This window comes from Rhopalosiphum maidis, chromosome 3 (assembly GCF_003676215.2).
Source record: "Rhopalosiphum maidis isolate BTI-1 chromosome 3, ASM367621v3, whole genome shotgun sequence".
Classification (NCBI taxonomy): Eukaryota; Metazoa; Arthropoda; class Insecta; order Hemiptera; family Aphididae; genus Rhopalosiphum; species Rhopalosiphum maidis.
The window spans coordinates 65,733,141-65,752,802 of NC_040879.1; positions in this window are offsets into that span (position 1 = coordinate 65,733,141).

Genomic DNA, 19,662 nt, shown 5'->3' on the forward strand with positions numbered 1-19,662 from the left:
AAAAACATCTATCATGAATATTAGGGCTGACTGTTTAACATTTTTTTTTTTTAGATTAATGGTGAACAAAATACAACACATTTTTAATGGAAAATATTTTCAACATCGGACTATATCTTTAATATTTTAACCCTAAATGTTTATGTGATGGGTTTTGATTAACTTTTAATTACGTTTTTATAAATTATCCAATATAGTATATATGTTTCAGTGCCATATAATATGATAAACATATTAAAAAAAAAATTGTTTATCCTATTTCATTTATTTTATGAATAAAACAATGTTATAAATTATGAAATGTAATTGATTCGTGTAACAATTCTGTACTCTTTAAAGAAACATGAATTTAATATACCTACTTTTGATGTTGTTAATCTATATTACATAGAACAAATATAAATAAAACAACTAAAGTTTTTAACTTATGAGTATACTAACCCATTTTGCAGGCCATTTTTAAATTAAATTTTTTCTTTCATAACTCGTTTTGTTTGTTAGTTAAAATTATTTCAAATCTCTAGATGAGTATATTGGTTTTACAATAATGATTTTTCGAATAAAATTCTATAGCAGAAAATTTCTTCAATCTTGAAGGTTGAACCAAGTTGAAACTTGGATCTAATTAACACTTTGTCGAATTAAAAGTAGATAATTTTCAGTACTATTTAAAATAATAGAGAAAAAATATGATATCTTAAAAATGTAATATAATGTAATATACCTGTAAGTGAACCTTAAAATTATTAAATTTTAAAATATCAAAAATATTATAATAACATCAGTTATTTTTATGTATACAGTAATATATTTAAATGTTGGCCACAGTTGATGCTTGTATGGAAAGCATCGCGAATTTTCAAACATATATTAATTTACACAAAGAAAAACGTTCACGGTAATGAAAACGTACAGTGGCGGTGAGTAATGATGTAACAACACTCGTAAACATTATCTCACCGGTTTGTGTCAAATAAATTGCCACAACTTAAATCCGGAAGACGGAAGTATATATGTATAGAGCGTGACCGAGTAAATATAAACTTAATCCTATAGAAATCCAACATTTCCAAACGGTATTCATGAGCCAATTCACGTGGTTACCGGTACGGCTTTTACTGAAACCACAAAACGCACGTTACGTTTGTTGGGATCAAAAGATTCAATTTCACAATAATTACCGAACGTAGAAAAGACTCACGATTGTTTATTGTGTTTGCATCCTACAACAATTATCGCAATTCATTGACACTCAATACATTTTTGTTCACTTGTCGTCATATCAATTTTACAGAAGTAAATACTTTTTTAATATTCAGATAGAAACTTTGTTATAAATAAAATATTAGACTACATAATTATTAATTATTTATGTATATGCATTTTAACTAAACAATTTATCATAACATATTATTATTACGATAGGCACATATTGTTTTTTTTTTTTTATAATAATCTTACATATCGCACACATAAACATCACCTGAATAAATTAAATAAAACATATTATATATTAAGTTAAGTAATTATATACTCGTATGAAATGATAAAAATTATAGTCATTTAGTATCTACCGTTGTTAATATAGATCATTCGTAACATAATTATGTGCCAAAATTGTTTTATTATTAATATTTACAAGGGAAAATCAAAGGGGTTTAGAAAACGTCCAAAAAATAAATAGCTGTACAATATTACTCTTTTATTAATTTCTGCGAAACAAATTTTTTTAAACCAATGCATAGTTATCTATTCGTGAAGAAAATACTATTTCTTATTGTATATTATAAAAAGTATGGTGAAGAAAATAAATGTATAAATGCTTAATTTATATTATATGAGTATAACATGTGTAGAGATATGTCTTACGATTTCATCATTTATAATATTTTAATTGTAAGATTAATGTAAATATTTTAAATTGAACTTAATAAACGCTCCAATAATAACAGACAAAAACTAAGCAAACCTCACTGGTTAAAATTATTCACGTTGTGTATGTGTACTTATAATTTGCTATTAGATTTATATTTTATTTCATAACTTACTGTATGTACATTTTACTTATCTAAAATTTAATTATAATAACATAATTGTATGTTATTTATCTGCTATTTGAGATCCATCCGGTATTTACAAAAACTTAAAAACTTTCTAGTTTCTTTGAAGTAGTAAATATATATAGGAAAAATAAAGTTCTTTCATATCTGAAACTGTTGATTCCCTCGAGTATTGGTCAAGGTAAGTTATCCTAAGAGACTTCACGTATATAATAGGCAAAAGGGGTAAAAACAGAGAATTTAATATCTTAAAGTAAGTTTTTCCGATCGTGGTACTGATGGTAGCTTTCAAACTAAATATTAACCACCCTTCATTTGTACCTTGTCTGGGCACTTTTCGTTTTCATCATAAAGAAACGTTTTTATTTCGTGATTGTGAGTTTCTATATATAATGTTTCTATTGTTTGTCAGATTTAAGTAACAAAATGAGGACAATTCTCAAGACAGGTACTCTATATAGTTATTCAATTTGGATTTTCAGTAAAAAAGATAAATAAAAAAATAAGTGAACAAGTCAGTGATTGCAGTATTAGGTATGTTTCTAGTATTCGTATCGTATAGCCCACCTATGCACGCAGCAATACAACTTTATACTATCATTGATATTATTTTAATTACTCGTATTAAATTTACATTTGACAGTAAGTTACAAGGCGTATTAAATTATTTAAACACTGTATACAGCCTAATATATCTCGAGACTGAAGAAGCCAAACGTACTCGTTAGACTTTATACTATATGATGCATTAGTTGTATGAGAGATAACGCTATTTATATTCAATAAATAAATTTAGTTCGGGAACTTTTCAGACATAATGTGTAACGTCAAAGAATTAAAACGAACATTTTACAATTAAAATTATCGGAGAGAGGACAAATGGCCCCGTTGACATCCTCCATTCAAATTCAACACTAAAAGGTTTCATATAAAGTTTCGCTTTTAAGAATTATAAAAAAAATTAAATGTATAATTCCACAAATATTTTTTTGAGCGTTTGAAGTTAAAGTTTTGATGATAAATGTTTATAACAATTATTAAACCAAAAACCTTGAAAATTTAATACAAGGTATAAGACATATGCTGGATATTTTAGTGTTTAAAGCTCAAATTTTGAAAAAATTCACATTTAAACGATGAATAACAATGTTAGTTACTTTTAAAAAATATTATCTTTGGGTTACTTGATATTTTTAACATATATATTATTATATTTTATACACACGATTACATTTTTAAAGTGGTGTATACGAAAAAAATAATTTCTTCTATTTTCTTTTTAAAAGTAATATAAATTACTATAATAGCAATATAATATAATTATGCAATAAAATATACTTAATAATATAGGCTGACAAAATGTCTTCACATAGAATCGTTTTTCGTATGTGCCTAATGATCTATCACTAAATTAAAAACGTCTATTACAGTGACTTACTTAAAAACGAGATACACTTGAGGCTTGACACCCACTGTATAGCAGAGCTACAGTTACTTGGCTCCTTTTTTAAAATACATTTTAATCACGAAAGTATTATTTCACGGCATTTTAAATAGGCAATTAAATATTCATCGATGATAATCCACTATTAATTCTTGTTTGGTAAATATGTGTTTACAAATATTTATCTGAAGTCTAATGAATTTTCTCACTCTTATAAACTTAAAAACTCAAAACAATATTATTATTTATTACTTTTATATTTTAGAAATAAACAATTCATAAAATTAAATGGTTTAAGAGGTTATGATATTTCATATAGGTATGTTATAAACTAAATTAAATTTCAAAATAAATAATTTATAGTGCACGAATTCTAATAACTATCTACCTATTATACCTTTTATTTAGAAATAAATAAAATATATTTATTTATTTATAAATATATTTGATTTAGAATAAAAAATATTATTCATAAAGTATTGGTATTGTACAATAAATTTAATTTGACTTTTCAATTGTAAGAATGTCGTCGTTTGGAATGAAAATGAAAATGTATGGTATATTGAAAATGTTATTGTATTTATAATAAATTGTATTATAGTTACAAATACAGTTATATTTATCTAAAAATTTTGAAAATATAAAACATCATTACAATTGTTGATGTTTTTATATAAAAGTTCAAAGCTTAATTTTTGGTTACTATAATATATATTTTAGATAAAACTTATATTATTTTATAGTTGTTATTAATACACTTTATTCACAGTGTCTTAAAGCTTAAACCAAGAAAAAGATGAGCAAGTTACGTTAAAAACATTAACTAAAATCTAATAAAACAATAAGTTTGTTGCTAAACACAATATTATTAAATTTAAAAGTTTAACATTAATATGGAGAAAAATATTAACTTATTCAGTTAAAATAAACTTAATTAATTAATTATTTTATCAACTAGGTCACACATAATTATAATAATATTATAAAACTTTGAATTTTATAAATAATTAATAATTATGTAGTTTAATATTTTATTCATAACAAAGTTTCTATTTGAGTATAAAAAAGTATTTAATACTGTAAAATCGATATGACGACAAGTGACGACAATGTATTCAATGTTAACGAATTGCGATAATTTTATAAGACAAAATGCAATTTCTTGTTATTTCATACTAGCTAAAGTGGCTAATGCAAATACACGTTTGTATCATATAAACATTCTAAATTACCAAATCAATAAATATATATTTAGTTTATTTGTATTTAAAATCATTGTATATATACAGAGACACCAAACAAAAAAATAATTTTCTACCTCCCAAATATGCTCTACTACCATTTCGTGTATCTATATATCACAATTAAAAAGACTGAATCTATTATTTACTAAAATGTTGTATTGTATATCAATATCATCATTCACTTTAATTTTATTTTTATTGAGGCTTACTACAATATTTATTGATAGACCACAGATTTTTTTTAGACTGTTTATTAAGATGATCAAGATAACCAAATAAATTTAAAAATAAAAATACCGGATTTTTAAACCGATACTGAGGTTAAAAATGTAGGAGAGTTAGCACTTGAGACTAACTTCAAACACTTGAACGCTAGAACGGCACTATTACTCGTATTAATTATGTCTGCAGATATAGGCAATAATAAAAAAGTGGGCAAGTGGGTATCGCTCTGCTGTATAGTAGAGATGGAGAGTAGGTCACTGGTCACTATGATGGATGTGTTAAATTTGATTGCAATGACGGGTATCATTGTATACGAAAAACAATTCTGAATGGAGATGATTTGTCAGTCAATGATAATTAGTTGGATATATTATATATTATTACCTCTATTTAAATTGTAATATATCGTTATTTTACGCGATTTCGTAAGAAAATTAAATTTCATACGCTCATAAAATGTTTTCTATATTTACGCTGGATTTTATTTTTACACTTACTTGAAGGAAAACTTATGGATAACCTTGTATTGGATTTTTAAACCTTAAGTATAAATCACAAAAATTTTATGAATTTTCAACTTCGAAATTCCTTGCAAATTTTCGTGATTTCGATATATTTTGTAAACATTTGAACTTTAAATGCTTATAAACAGAAATTGTGATTAACGATTTTTGATTTTTTTTTTTTACTACGATAATTACAACTTATAATAAACCTTGTAGGTAAATTTTAAAGATTTTTTGGATAGCCAAATTTTTTTTATCGGCATTTTAAGAAAAAAAACTTAGAAAAGTCGAAAATTTTAATTATCTATAAGTAGCTTAAAAAGGGTCAAAATATTTTGAAAATTTAATCATAAATAGATAACCATAATATAAACATTTGATAAAAATTTCAAATATTTAAAATGATTCGTTTTTGAGTTACAGCAAAATCAAAAAATTGATTTTGTCGAAAAGTGGTTATATGTAAAAATTCCCGTATTATTGTTATTTTTTCAGAGTTTATCCCGACGCTTTTGAAAATTACTGGACATTTTTTACGTTTAACCGCCCCAAAGTACCAACTAGATGAATTTTCCTATTCAAAGAGGAGCCGAAGTCAAAAATCGAAGCATTATTACTACTCCAAAACGCGATGACAGATACAAAAATAAAAAAAACACACATCATTATAAAATCAATACATTCATCACTCCGTTCAGAATCTAAAATCATTGAATTCGAACAATTTTTTAACAATGTTCTTTAAAGACTAATCGTTATTTTTACACTTCTGTACAAAAATGTTACCTATTTCTTGTATTTCTTATGTTTAGAAAACTTTAAGTAATAAATAATAATGATTACACGTATACTTCAATGTATTGTCTCTATAAGTAAGATACACAATGACGACATTTGAAACGTATTGAACAATATTATTTTATACAAAAAAGTTTTTAAATATTATTATCTTAATAATATAATAATAATAATAATAATAATAATAAAAACAATATACTTCTTCCTAGTTCCAGGTGTAAAATTGATAGTTATAATTATGATATATCTCGTCGGGACAACTATACAAGCAGAAGCTTTTAAACTTGACGATGGCAACCGTTGAACAACGGATGTAATATTTATACAACATACTTTGTAATCGTGATTTCAAACGTAATTTCGAGTGCCTTTAATCCGCCATAAATAAGATAATGGATGCGCATAATATATATTATTATAACGCATTCTCTGGATAACGGTACCTAGTTGAGTTATGCGAGTTCGAAACTTTATTTATGAACAAACTTTTTTTTCTGTGTTTTCCAAGAAAATTTTAGAAAAAAAAAATAATTGTGAATAGTAAATATTTTGCTATAATGTTTTTATTCGTTTCGTATTCGGTTATCATTATAATATTCCACGGAAGCAATTTCGTATAAAACGGATCTCATTTAAAATGTACGAAGAGTTAAATTACGTTAACAGACATAAATTTCCTACTGAGTCGCTGTCAAGGATAGCGAATTTATGGAGTTAAAAAGGCAATGTTTTTTTTAACCGAATTACTGTGCTCTTCCGTTCCAGGATGGCACGGTGGCAGGTTAAGGGTGCCGGTAGATTATTCTCCCCTTGACTCGGGAGATGGTTATACAATCTACCTATCTGGTATATACCTGTCGGTCGGTCGACTTCCCTCCTCGTTTTATTTTCCGTTGTTGTTGTTGCTACTGCTGTTTTATTTATTATTATTTTTTTTTTTTTAAACACGTTCTTTTTTTTCCTGTCTTTTTACCTCTCCCCCGATGGTTTGTCATGAGTGACTAATTTATTCACGTGGTTAAAAAGAAGTTCATTTGTTCATCTTCCTCCTTCTTCCCGCTACCTCCTATTACTCCCTCCCACAATATCGTTGTACACCGTTTATACCCAATAACCTCCCACAATTTAAAGACAAATCCCTTAGGCTACATTAATTGTTCAAGTACAATTTTTTCTCTACAAAAGGCCACATAATTCTTTATTTCCAGGTCTGTCGGAACTGTAAATTATGTGTTTGACCTTAATAATTTGCTCATCTGCTTTCGCACCGTTCTATACCAAGCGTAAGTACTTTGCTCTTCATCCCCATCCATGGTGAACGCTATTCTCTTATTATTTTCTATCGAGTCTGAACTCTGAAGTACTGAAGTACCTATAATAAATCACGAAAGGAACAATAAGAATCTGAAAAGCAATAAATATATTATTGTTTGTAAATGTAAGCCTCTATAGCCTTCTATTAAGGATATATTTTGCTTAAATACTTCGAAGTTGTGTTCCGTAAGTTATAATATACCTACATTGGTACTTACGACATTTAAAAATAAAAAAATCAAGTACATAAAATGTTAATTAGGTATACTTTATATCATATTATTTGTTTATACGAGTACAACGGAATAGGTTATAGATGTATTCATATTATATATTTACGTACGTCAAGTTGATACATAAACTTTAGGCTAAGATTATAAAACTAATATCAAATTATTTTTAGGAACTGCTAAATTTTGCTATGCTATTTTCAGAATTTACTTGTATTTCATCAAGGTATAAATCTAAATACAAATATGTCGGTGCCAATTTGACAAAGCACCAGCACATGGCCCAAAAATGGAATAAAAAAATTGCTAGGAATATGCAAGATTTTTATTAAGTAATTCGCACTCCTAGAACAAGACTGCCACAACTCAAAATTTATAATTTTGAGAAAAATCGATTTGAAGTTTGGACCTAAAATATTTTAATGAGTTTTTTACTTATGCGTTTGAAATGTAACACTTAAATACTTACAATCATATTTTACAATATTAATTTTTCAAATATTTTGAAATTCACTCCTCAACCCAAAAATTTAGACTTGTGACCATTTACAATTTTTTAAGTAAATGCAAGACTGACATATTTTGAGATTTGACTGTATTACATACATGACGATTTGGCGCAAAACTGTTTATAAATACAATAGAGCCATATTTCGTGTTGTGGCTGCACTATCACAAACTATAAAATGCAATACTACGACAACTCTAAATATTGCTGTTTTGCACTCAACATATTACACGATAATTAGTTTTTATTCAGTATAAGATCGCCACAAGTCGAAATAAAGCAGTCTTGAATTTTGACTTCAGTGATAATTTTGATAAATAAAAATAAGTATACTGCCATAAAGTAAATATGGCTCTCTTGCATTGAAAATTAACTAACATTTAAATAATTCAATACTGAGACATCTCTATAGTGGCTAAATGAAAAATTATATTGAATGTGGCGTTCTTGCATTTTATAGAGCTTATTTTTCTCTATTCAACAGTAGTCATAACTCAAAATTGATGAATTTTGAAATTTGATGAAAAACCCAGAAAATGAAAAACAGTTCAACACCGGCTTATTATCTATTTAGTTCAAGAATACGGAAAATGATATCAAAAATTGAATTTTTTATTATTTACCTACCTACTGAAAAAAATATGTATAATATCAACCATTTTTGTGTTCAATACAAAGTTCCAAAAATAATGTACAGTGATAATGTTAGACATAATTGTAATATAATTGTTTTTGTTCTTGAAATTTGAATTCGAGATTACTTATACTTATCATAATATGTTATTACTTATAAACTTCAAACTTATAGCAATACCTTAATAAATAAAGATATAAAATATTTAATTATGAACATATTATAAATAAATAGCTTTAAATTAATCTAAATTATATTATATATATATTTGTGTGTAAAATATTATAATAATATTCATAATAGATATGGAATCTTTTCAATTTTTTTTTGAATTTTTATAGAATTACTAAAATTGTTGGTTATCTTCAAATTGTATAAAATAAAATTATAATTATCTATTTTTAATAATAGAAAAAAGACAATAATTTTAAATCTCTAAAATAATTTCAAAATAATACTATATATTTTAAAAATCATATCATGTCTAAAAAAAAAAAATAAAATATACATTTTCTGAAAAAGTTAAGTCTCTATAATTATTTATTTTGAATTACAACAATAAAATAAAATGTATTTTTTCAAAAACTGGTGTTTTTTCCCAATCTTTTCTAAAATTACTGAGAATTTAACTCTTAAAGTAACAAATAGATCCGATTTATTACAATAAAGCATCTCTATAATTTAAGATTGATGCATTTTTTCTGCTCTAGAATATGGTAACCAGTACCTACATTCATTAGTCCGTTCAGGATGCAAAATTTATAAAAAGTAATAATTGTTTAATATAAAATTTGTCTAATTAAATGAGTCTTAATTCAAATTTAATTATATTTATTATTTATTATGTTACCTATATAATTTAATTTAATCATATAATTTATTCTATAACTCTCTACACCACCACAAACTTACCATCAAGGTGTAAGTAATTTTTGTTATTTTTTTTTAATACCTACTTTCTATATTACATTGTTATAACCTAATAATAAAAAATTAAAATAATAATAAACATAACCTATATCTAAAAACAAGTACCATATAGGTACCTAAAAAAATATAACCTATTGTCCTCACTACTAATAAACAACCTTTATTTCGTCAGTATAATTATTAATTACAAGTTTATGATAGTCCAGTACTGTAGCCAGGAGAGAGAACAATTGTGGCACGTTCTCCTCTGAATTCCTTTTTTATATTGGCCGTACCACCGTAGTGTATATAATGTACAGAACAATTCATAATTGAGAAATGCGCATTGCGCATCATTTTTGAATGTGAGGCATTCCTGGAGAAGTCAGATTTATCGTTAGGGGGATAGAGAACCTGAGACCTAATATTACTAAGAATACGAAAACAAAGTAATTCAAGAAGCCTAGGAGCATCGGATCGACCCTCAATCAGACTAAGAATGAAATTGAAACCGAATTTTTCGCACCTAGCTAAAAGGGGATTGATACAACGAAGCTATGGCTTATTTTATATCATGCATTTGAAAAAAGTTATATAGTTAACTTATAAGTTATGATTTCATTTTCACCAGTACCTGATCTCTGCCATTTGAATAAAAAATTAATTGTTATGTTTCACGATTATTTTAATATATTATTATGTTAAATAACGTACTTCCAAATAAAGTTATACCTACTGTCAAAATAAAAATACAGTTAAATTTTTCAAATACATAGTACATCTAGTACCAGAATTTTAAAAAGTACGCTGCAATTAATTAATAATTTGTATACACCATACACGTGATAAATAAATAAAAAAATTCAAGTAATTATTAAAGTGTTTAAAAAGACTTATATTCGTATTTAAATTAGTAATCTGTAAACTAGATACATATACGTTAAAATGAATTAATGTTTCATTATTCTTAATACTACTGAAACTTACAGAGACTATGGTACAGTCAAAATCAGATACTTACCGTTATAAAAGTACACTATTATTATTATAATGAATAATACATTTTATTCCTGAAGAGTACGTATTACAATATGATTTACATGACAGTAAATAATTTACGTTCTCGTTTATCCTCCGTAAAATTGTATTTATATTATTATATCGTCCGTACAATATAAGGCTGGCGCACTCTAACGTTGACCATTGCAAAACGAAGCTCGTTATCGTTTCTCTACTGTGTATAGTTTTTGAATGTACATGTTTGTAAAATGATCTATAATAAAACGTTACTTGAGTCTAAAAACCATACATATAAATAACTCAAAGATAAAATTATAGAATTTAATAGTTAATATGCAGACAACGAATTTCAATATTCCTCAACTCAAATTTGAAACTCAGATTCCTTTTTTTTCTACTGGTTTTTTTTTTAGTTTTTAGGTATGATTTTATATTTTATTTTAACTTTTAATTAATGTTTTAACTAAGCTGATCAACTCCATGTTTTCACAGTGTATGTATTTTACACTATTTTTTTTACCTTGCCATAGCTGCAGTGAAAGTAGCGGACAAAGACATTATTTTGTCAATCGGTTTATAATTAACACAAATTTTTTTAAATATTGTAACAACACATTTTTTTTCTTTTTAGACACTGCTGAATATTATTTTTCTATATGAGTTTCATGCAATTATTATTAATACCAAGTCATTCAAATATTAATTTTGTATAGATACACATACACTTAATGTTATACATTACATTTATAATTACATTATAATATGAATAGTACCTACGTAATAAATTGATATATTTTAACTAATTTTATAATTCTATAGTAGAACTTTAAAAACAGCAATATAATGTCTGTCTATGATGTGTACCTGAAGTATGTAGATATATATTATTATGTATTGGTTAATTATTCGACTACACACACATCTCAATAAAAGGTATATTTTACCGATAATAAATTCAACCGCGGGCAATACTTTTGAAAACACGGCTCAACTATGTTTTTTCATCCCTGCTATAATAGTCATACCTAGTAAGGTTACAAGAAATTAAAAAAGTTATTAACTACTAAAATATAAGTATTTTTTTCCAAATTTAACTAATCTTTTTACTCAAGTGAATCAACACTAATACACATATATTTATAACCACAGCTGGTATAAATAATTTCAAATTAAAACATAAGTGGTACGTTTTAATGAATACAATAATACACTAAAAAAAGACAATAGAAATAAATCGACTATTTGAATAAAAAATTTAAATTTCCAAGAAAGTACGAATTCCACACTAATATAGTTAAAAATAAAATGACAATATTTGCCAGAATTGTAAGCTAATTAATTAATGATTTTTCAAAAATTCACTGTATAATTTAACTCAAATATAAAAATATATTTTCCGTGTTTTAGCATTTTTATTATTTATTAAAGGGTAAATCCCTGTACAATAAGAATCTGTACGCGCTACTACACTGTGATTGAGTTTTTATTTAATTATACGTTGTGTAATTTTATTGTATTTTTTTGTTATTGAATTTATGTTCGTTTTAGTTTCATTATTAGTTGTCCATGTCAATATTTTTATATGTGTGTTTAACGGCCTTTTTCGAATTTCAGACTTACATTAAATAAGTTTAGAAAACGTACGAATTTATAAATTAAACTTTAAAGTATGTTCAATACAATGTGAATGTTACCAAATTATATGTACCTATTAAATATTAATGGCATGTTAGTATTGTTAAATCAATTCTCCTATACATATGTAAGCATAGTTAAATAACCATAAATACGTAATAACGATAACACTGATGAATATATCGATTAAATCAATGTGCAAAATGATTAATGAAAATTTAGGTACCTACGTAAAATTTAATATGTCTTACCACTCCGAAGCGAATCGAATGTTTATATTATAATATTATATTTTGTATAAGAGTTAGATATTAAACTATTAGAACAACGTCATTAATTCAATTTATAATTATTTTATGTCCCAACCATGTTGTAAAAATCACAAAATATGATTAATTTATTGTAAGTTATCGGTTCAAATTTAAATACTTCATCAATTAAATTATTAGCTTGTACCTTGGATACAATAAAAATAAATAGTATTAACAACGATTTTAATATTATAAACACTAATATTAGTTAATAAAAATGCTGAGGTTTGTTAAATAAATGCTTTTAATTTACCATGATCTTCTAAGGTTTTATTAATATTTTTTAAAAAGTATTAATAATAAAAAATGTTATTATCAGTGACAAACGAGCGGCGAAAAATTCTTCGCAATATTGTATGCACAATCGGTTTGTTTTATATAATGCATTTTATTCATAATCACAAATATAATATTCAATATTTATTAATTTCTTCTTAGATAAATTAATATTGAATAAATAAAAACATAAAAAACAATAAAATATATTTATTTATTTATACTTAGAAAAAAGTATAAACTAGAAAAAACATATTCTAGCTGTTGAGCTAGATAAATTTTTTCTAATCTTATCTCTTTTACTATCATGGTTATATTTTCGTCAGTAAGTATATGCACGTATTATCGATTTGCTTTCGCAACCATTGAACTATAACGGTATTTATATCTATATATTTATGCATGTATGGCCAAATTATTTCTATTACCCACAATTACAAACTTATTTTATTATGTACTAACTAAAATTAAAAATTGTATATTTCATTTATATTTTATAATATTATTTAAGTATTAAGGATATGTGATACTCAATCACGATTTACAGTATTAATTAACACAAAAACTTGAATGATTTTGAAATTAGATACAGTTATGAATTTATAAATGTATTAAATGTACACAGTACATAAAAACAGTTTAAAAAATGATTAGTTATAACTTATGATAATTCATCACAGAAAACAAAAATTACTTTGTAAAACCGGACTTCAAAAAACTTTTTTACAAAATTATCTCAACAAACATCAATGCTCAACCGTATGGTAATATTATGTCAATATCACAAAGGTAATTACCTAACTATAAAAAAAAACCTAAACACCTTTAGTTGGTTTTAAAATGTATTAATAACTAATTAATTTCATTAATCGTTAAAAAAAATGTACTTCAAGTGCCCTTACCTTTAATCATGTCGAATAATTTAGATATTTATTATGATTGTTTTTATCGATGAAATTAATATAAAATATTGATTTATACAATACGAAAATTATTACAATAGTAATAACATTTACCTATCCCTATACTACCTATCTATATAATAATATTACATAATACATATTTATTTTTGTTACACTAGAATAAATAATATTATTGAAATATTAAAATATTTCAGAAGTTAGTACTCACTTTAGATTGTTATTATTTTATTTTTTTACCTATATTGAATTACTTTTTGATATTAAAATTACATACCTTCAGCAATAGCATTATATCAAAAATAACAAACACGCAGTTAAAGGTAGTAAGTACCTTATAATAACACTGTTTAATTGTGTAAATATACATTTAATTATTTGCCTAATCAATAGTTTAATATATTATATACCATCGAATGTTCTCGAATAATCAAAGTTATAAATAATGTTTGATATAAACAAAATTATTATTTCTTATGATAAGCGTAAACATAGTATGTTATCAGTATAAGTAATATACCAACTATATACTTTTAATAAATGTATAAGTAACTTACCAACTTTCCTAACTGACGACTAGAGCATTTTAAAGCGACCTTTAATTAATTAAACTCTACTCTGCTACTCATATTCTTGAAAATTTAAATTGCATAATATTATGTAGGTAGGTACTTAACATCACTCTATAATATCTTAATCTATAATGCAAAAAAAAAAGTGTAGTTATTTTATGAATATTCAATTATGATGAATATAATCTTACAAGAATAAACTTAATCATTAATCTTTATATTTTCATCGGGTATTTTGTACAAAAATAATAAAGAGATATGCAAAATACCAGCTAAAATTAAATTACCTACTGAAATAATTAGTATATACCTATCTATTATTTGATACTGCAGTTGTATTAAATAAAAATATAATTTTAACAGTATTAACTATAAGATAACAATTGCAAATGTAATTTTAATTTAATTTCACGTACAGAAATTATGAATAATTTAACCACGGATAATTATTATGTACATAATTTCTAACACATATAACAATTTATTGTTTAAGAAAATTTTTTTGTATAAAGTAATAGGAATTTAGGGTCATGAAACTAAATGTGTGTGCATTGCACACGGACCCCAAGCCTTGGACTACATTAGGCTTCCCATCTCCCGCTTGAGCTCTTCACAATAGTATAAAAATGTATTGTTTCAAAGATTTCTCAAAATTCAAAATTGTCAGGTGCCTATAATGATGACCCGTGATTTTTTTTTTTAACACAAAATAGTAATAAACTTTTAGCTATTGTGCCTGTTATTAAGTCCAAAACTTGATAACCTATAATAGTTAAGTATATGGCTCAAAGAAAACTAAGAAAATAGATATTTTATATTTTTTAGTCGTTCTATTGTTATTTGTGGTTATAGCATGTGCCTACACTATTAAGCAAATAATAATTCAGAAATTTGAAAGCACAAGTATAATGTAATTTAGGCATTTAATATTTATGTACAATACTAAATAGCAAATACCTATAGGTATTATATTATTTAAACCAGTGGTCCTAAACATTTTTGAACTCGCGACCCACTTGTTTAGGCCTATATTTTTAAATTTTAAACTATAGTGATACGATTTATATTTCTTGAAAAGCCCCTACGATTTTCAAGCAAACTGATGACATTGCACATAATGAAATAATTTATAAGATAATTTTAAAGTAAGTTATATCTTTCATACAACTAGTATAGTTAGCATATTATAAGTGCCTAGACGAATAGGCTTAGTTCCTCAAAGAGAAATTGTTAACCATACAAACTACTAATTATTTATTGAGCTATTTTATTTTTAAGTCAAGAAGTGTACAAACTTGGAGAACACCCCCCCCCCCACGATAAATACTCCATTAGACAACAAATTATTATATCTACGCACAAGGCACAAAAATAATCATAATTAGTAGTATCGGTAATTTGTCACTTCCTTTACTTGAAATTATAAGTTAATTTTTGTTTTTTAAATTTAAACATTATATTAAAATTTTAAATGAAAACTGTTTGAATAAATATTATTAGATTGATACCTAGGTATCTATTATATTTGAGAATTTGAGATTCTGAGCGGAGCGATGAATGTATTTATTTTACAATGATGTGTATTTTTTTTTTGTGTGTGTGTGTGAATGAGTACACGATAAGTAGTGGATAAAATGGTTCCATTTTCAATATTGAAAGTGGCTTTGGATAGCAAATAGGTTTATTCTATAAATAGGTCAAAATTACAAATTCCTATTATTATTTTTTATGACTGGAAAAAACAAACAAAATATGAGAACTGTTAGGTTAAACCAGATTTGACGAAAATATTTTATTTAAATCATAAATAACAATGTTAATATTTTTTTTTTTATAATTTAAAAATATTATTCGTGAAAACTTAAAACTTTTACGTATATTATAATATTATGAATTTCTCTATACGCAATAACATTTTTAATTTAATAATATTTTAAATTGATATTTATTTATACCTATTATAAATTATGTTTTGTTGTTTTACGATATTTAAAGAAAGATAAAATTGAATTTCAAGTCTTATACAGTTATACATACGACATAATTTTATTTTTATATTATTTAATAATATATCATTTAAGAGGAAGTTATACCCACGTGTGTTGTTTCTATCTTATTCAATGGCGTGCCCAAGGGAGAGAAGTTAGTGGTAGTTATATCCCCTCCCGCCATTGACTTTTTTTTGCTGACTTTGGAAAACAAATTATTAGATATTAAAGTTGTTACTTAGTATAAAGTTATTTCTTATAAATTATATTTATTATAATATATACATTTTATTATAATTATATACTTTATGTTCTCTCATTGTCTGCCTATTTAATGTATAATGCAATTTATTGCAATTTCCCACGTTTTTAGATTTTTTTTAAATTGTATGTGTTTTAATAAACAAAATACTTAACTAAACTAAATTTATTATTACATCAATAGATTATTTAAGTATGGTAATTAATTTAATACATATATTCTAAATACACAACTTAAAGGCAAGTATAAATAGAACATATCATATTATGCTTTTAGTTAACACACGAATACACAATAGATATTTTATGTAAGCCAAATTGACGATTCAGACTATAATTTCTCTATAATGTGTATACCTACTAGGTATACCAATATACCTACGGTAAAATTGATATTTTCTTCAGGACATTGTTTGAGGAGGTTAAAGATGGTGTGATTGCCACAGTAAAATATGGAAATGAACTGTGAATAATTTATATAAACACAATATATTATATATTAACTCTTAAGTTTTAAACAGTTTTTAGTTTTTTTATTTATTTATATAGTTTTATAAATGAATAAAACAAGTAGCATCCGCTCTTTAAAATAATATGAAGTAAAAATATATTAGTTTTCTTGTATGCATATTGCATATAATATTTTATACAATAGCCAATAGGTATTTTATTATATTTCACTATTTTGTATATTATTGTATGTAGGTACGACATACCTATTATAGGCTTTAGGCCATTTTAACAAACTTTGAATTTAATACCAGTTGTTATATTGAATATAGTTAAAAATGGCCTCAATTTGTTTAAATAATCTTTAGTTACGTCACGGTAGTATATATTATAATAAAAGCTATATAAGTTTTACGAATGATTGTGTATTGTACTTTGCACCGATAGCTTCTAAAATGTTATCGAATTAAATTAGTTACTTACCTATTTATTTTTTTCTAAATATTTTACGAAGATCGTATTTATACTGTACATATATATCAAATTATTAAACAGTGTTTTATAACGTATCATTTCGTGGTTATATCCATTTAATTTATTAATTATACATGATTATATGTATCATATCAATATTCATATCTATATGCCATTTATACGTATATATATAAAATAAAATAATAGCTTGATCGACAAATTAAAATTAATTATCGATCAAACACTCAAATATATTTTTTATTTTTAAACTTGTTTCCAATGATAATTCATAACACAATAATTAAAAACAGCAATTATAAAATAAATACGTACATGCATATTCATACAGAACTATGTATAAATTTAATTATAAGTAAATACATGAAATACCTAATTATTTATAAATTTATTTTAGCATATGTATGTTTTTATATAGTTACAATATTTATTGCAATCTAACCTAATAATTTATTGTAAATTTATGATATATTTTCATAAGGATTAAATAATTTTATTAAAATATATTTGTATTTGCCAATTTTTTTGTCATAAATATCAGTTATATCTGTACCTACTATACCTACCTAATATAAACATTCTATTTTCTGTATATGCTTTTCAAAGTTTTTTCATAAATTGGTACTTTTGTTTCAATTTGTATTATAGATTTATAATAATAGGTAAAAAAACTATTTTATAATTTGTTAAACTTAACAAACCCATCATGTTCAATAAATGTCACATGAAAATCCTGTATAGACTAAAAAGTATACTCTATGATACAACTGTGGCTCGTACAAAGTAAAAATGTATTTATTTATTTAATAATTTTGATATATATATATAAACGATTGTTTGGAACATATACATAATAAAAATATTAAATAAAAAAAAATATATATTATGATAGTAAATCAGCCTATTTATACAGATTACAGGCTGATCCGCTGATCTATATAAATAGACTGATCCGTGGGACGTGGGTACATATTATGGTCATGTTACGTGTAGTCGTGTAGATAGTATATAATATTATACAATTTATTTTTAATCTGGAAATTGGTTCTTAAGTTTTTCTCGTCAAACGTTCAGAAATAAAATAATATATTGACGTACCTATACTAAAATAATATAATGACGTTAAATGCGTTTGTACCGTCAGTCCACTTAAATTAAATATTGGAATATATAAATCACAAGCCATAATGCAAACATGTTACGAAGTTTAATTGCTACGTAGGTACATCTAAAGCCTAACAATCTAAAATACTAATATTACATTCATAATACACTTTGACTCTATAATATATTTATACATACGAATTAAGATGGCATAGCGATAGTGTATAGTATATTTTAATATTTATAGTAAATATTAGATAGGTACCTATATAGTTGCACTAACTACTGGCAACTGCATACAATTTTTTTAATTTATTTTACTGTACTAACTTAATTCAAATATAATTACTAATTAGGTTTATAAGTTATAATATAATCACGGCCTCAGTAGATAAAGTCAGATAGTGAGACAAACATATGAATTTGTTTTTAATATTTTTTTTTAACTATTTATTTTGCATTTTTACATAACAATTTTACAATAAGATACGTATTTTTCCGACTGTATAGGTCCACGTGGGTAAATAATTAAAAGTAAAATTTTTGGACCAAAAGGATATTACCCCTCTTCTCCTCGCCTCATAGAAGACGAGTCAAATCCACCACTGTTACAAGTACTAAGTAATAGGTACAGGTTAGGTGTATGACGAATGTAGGTGGAAAAACGACACCGTAATGAGAAAGTCGATCCTGCAGACTATTATACCTTCTTATTATACCTATAGTAATAAAATATATAAAAATAATTTTTTTCTCAACCG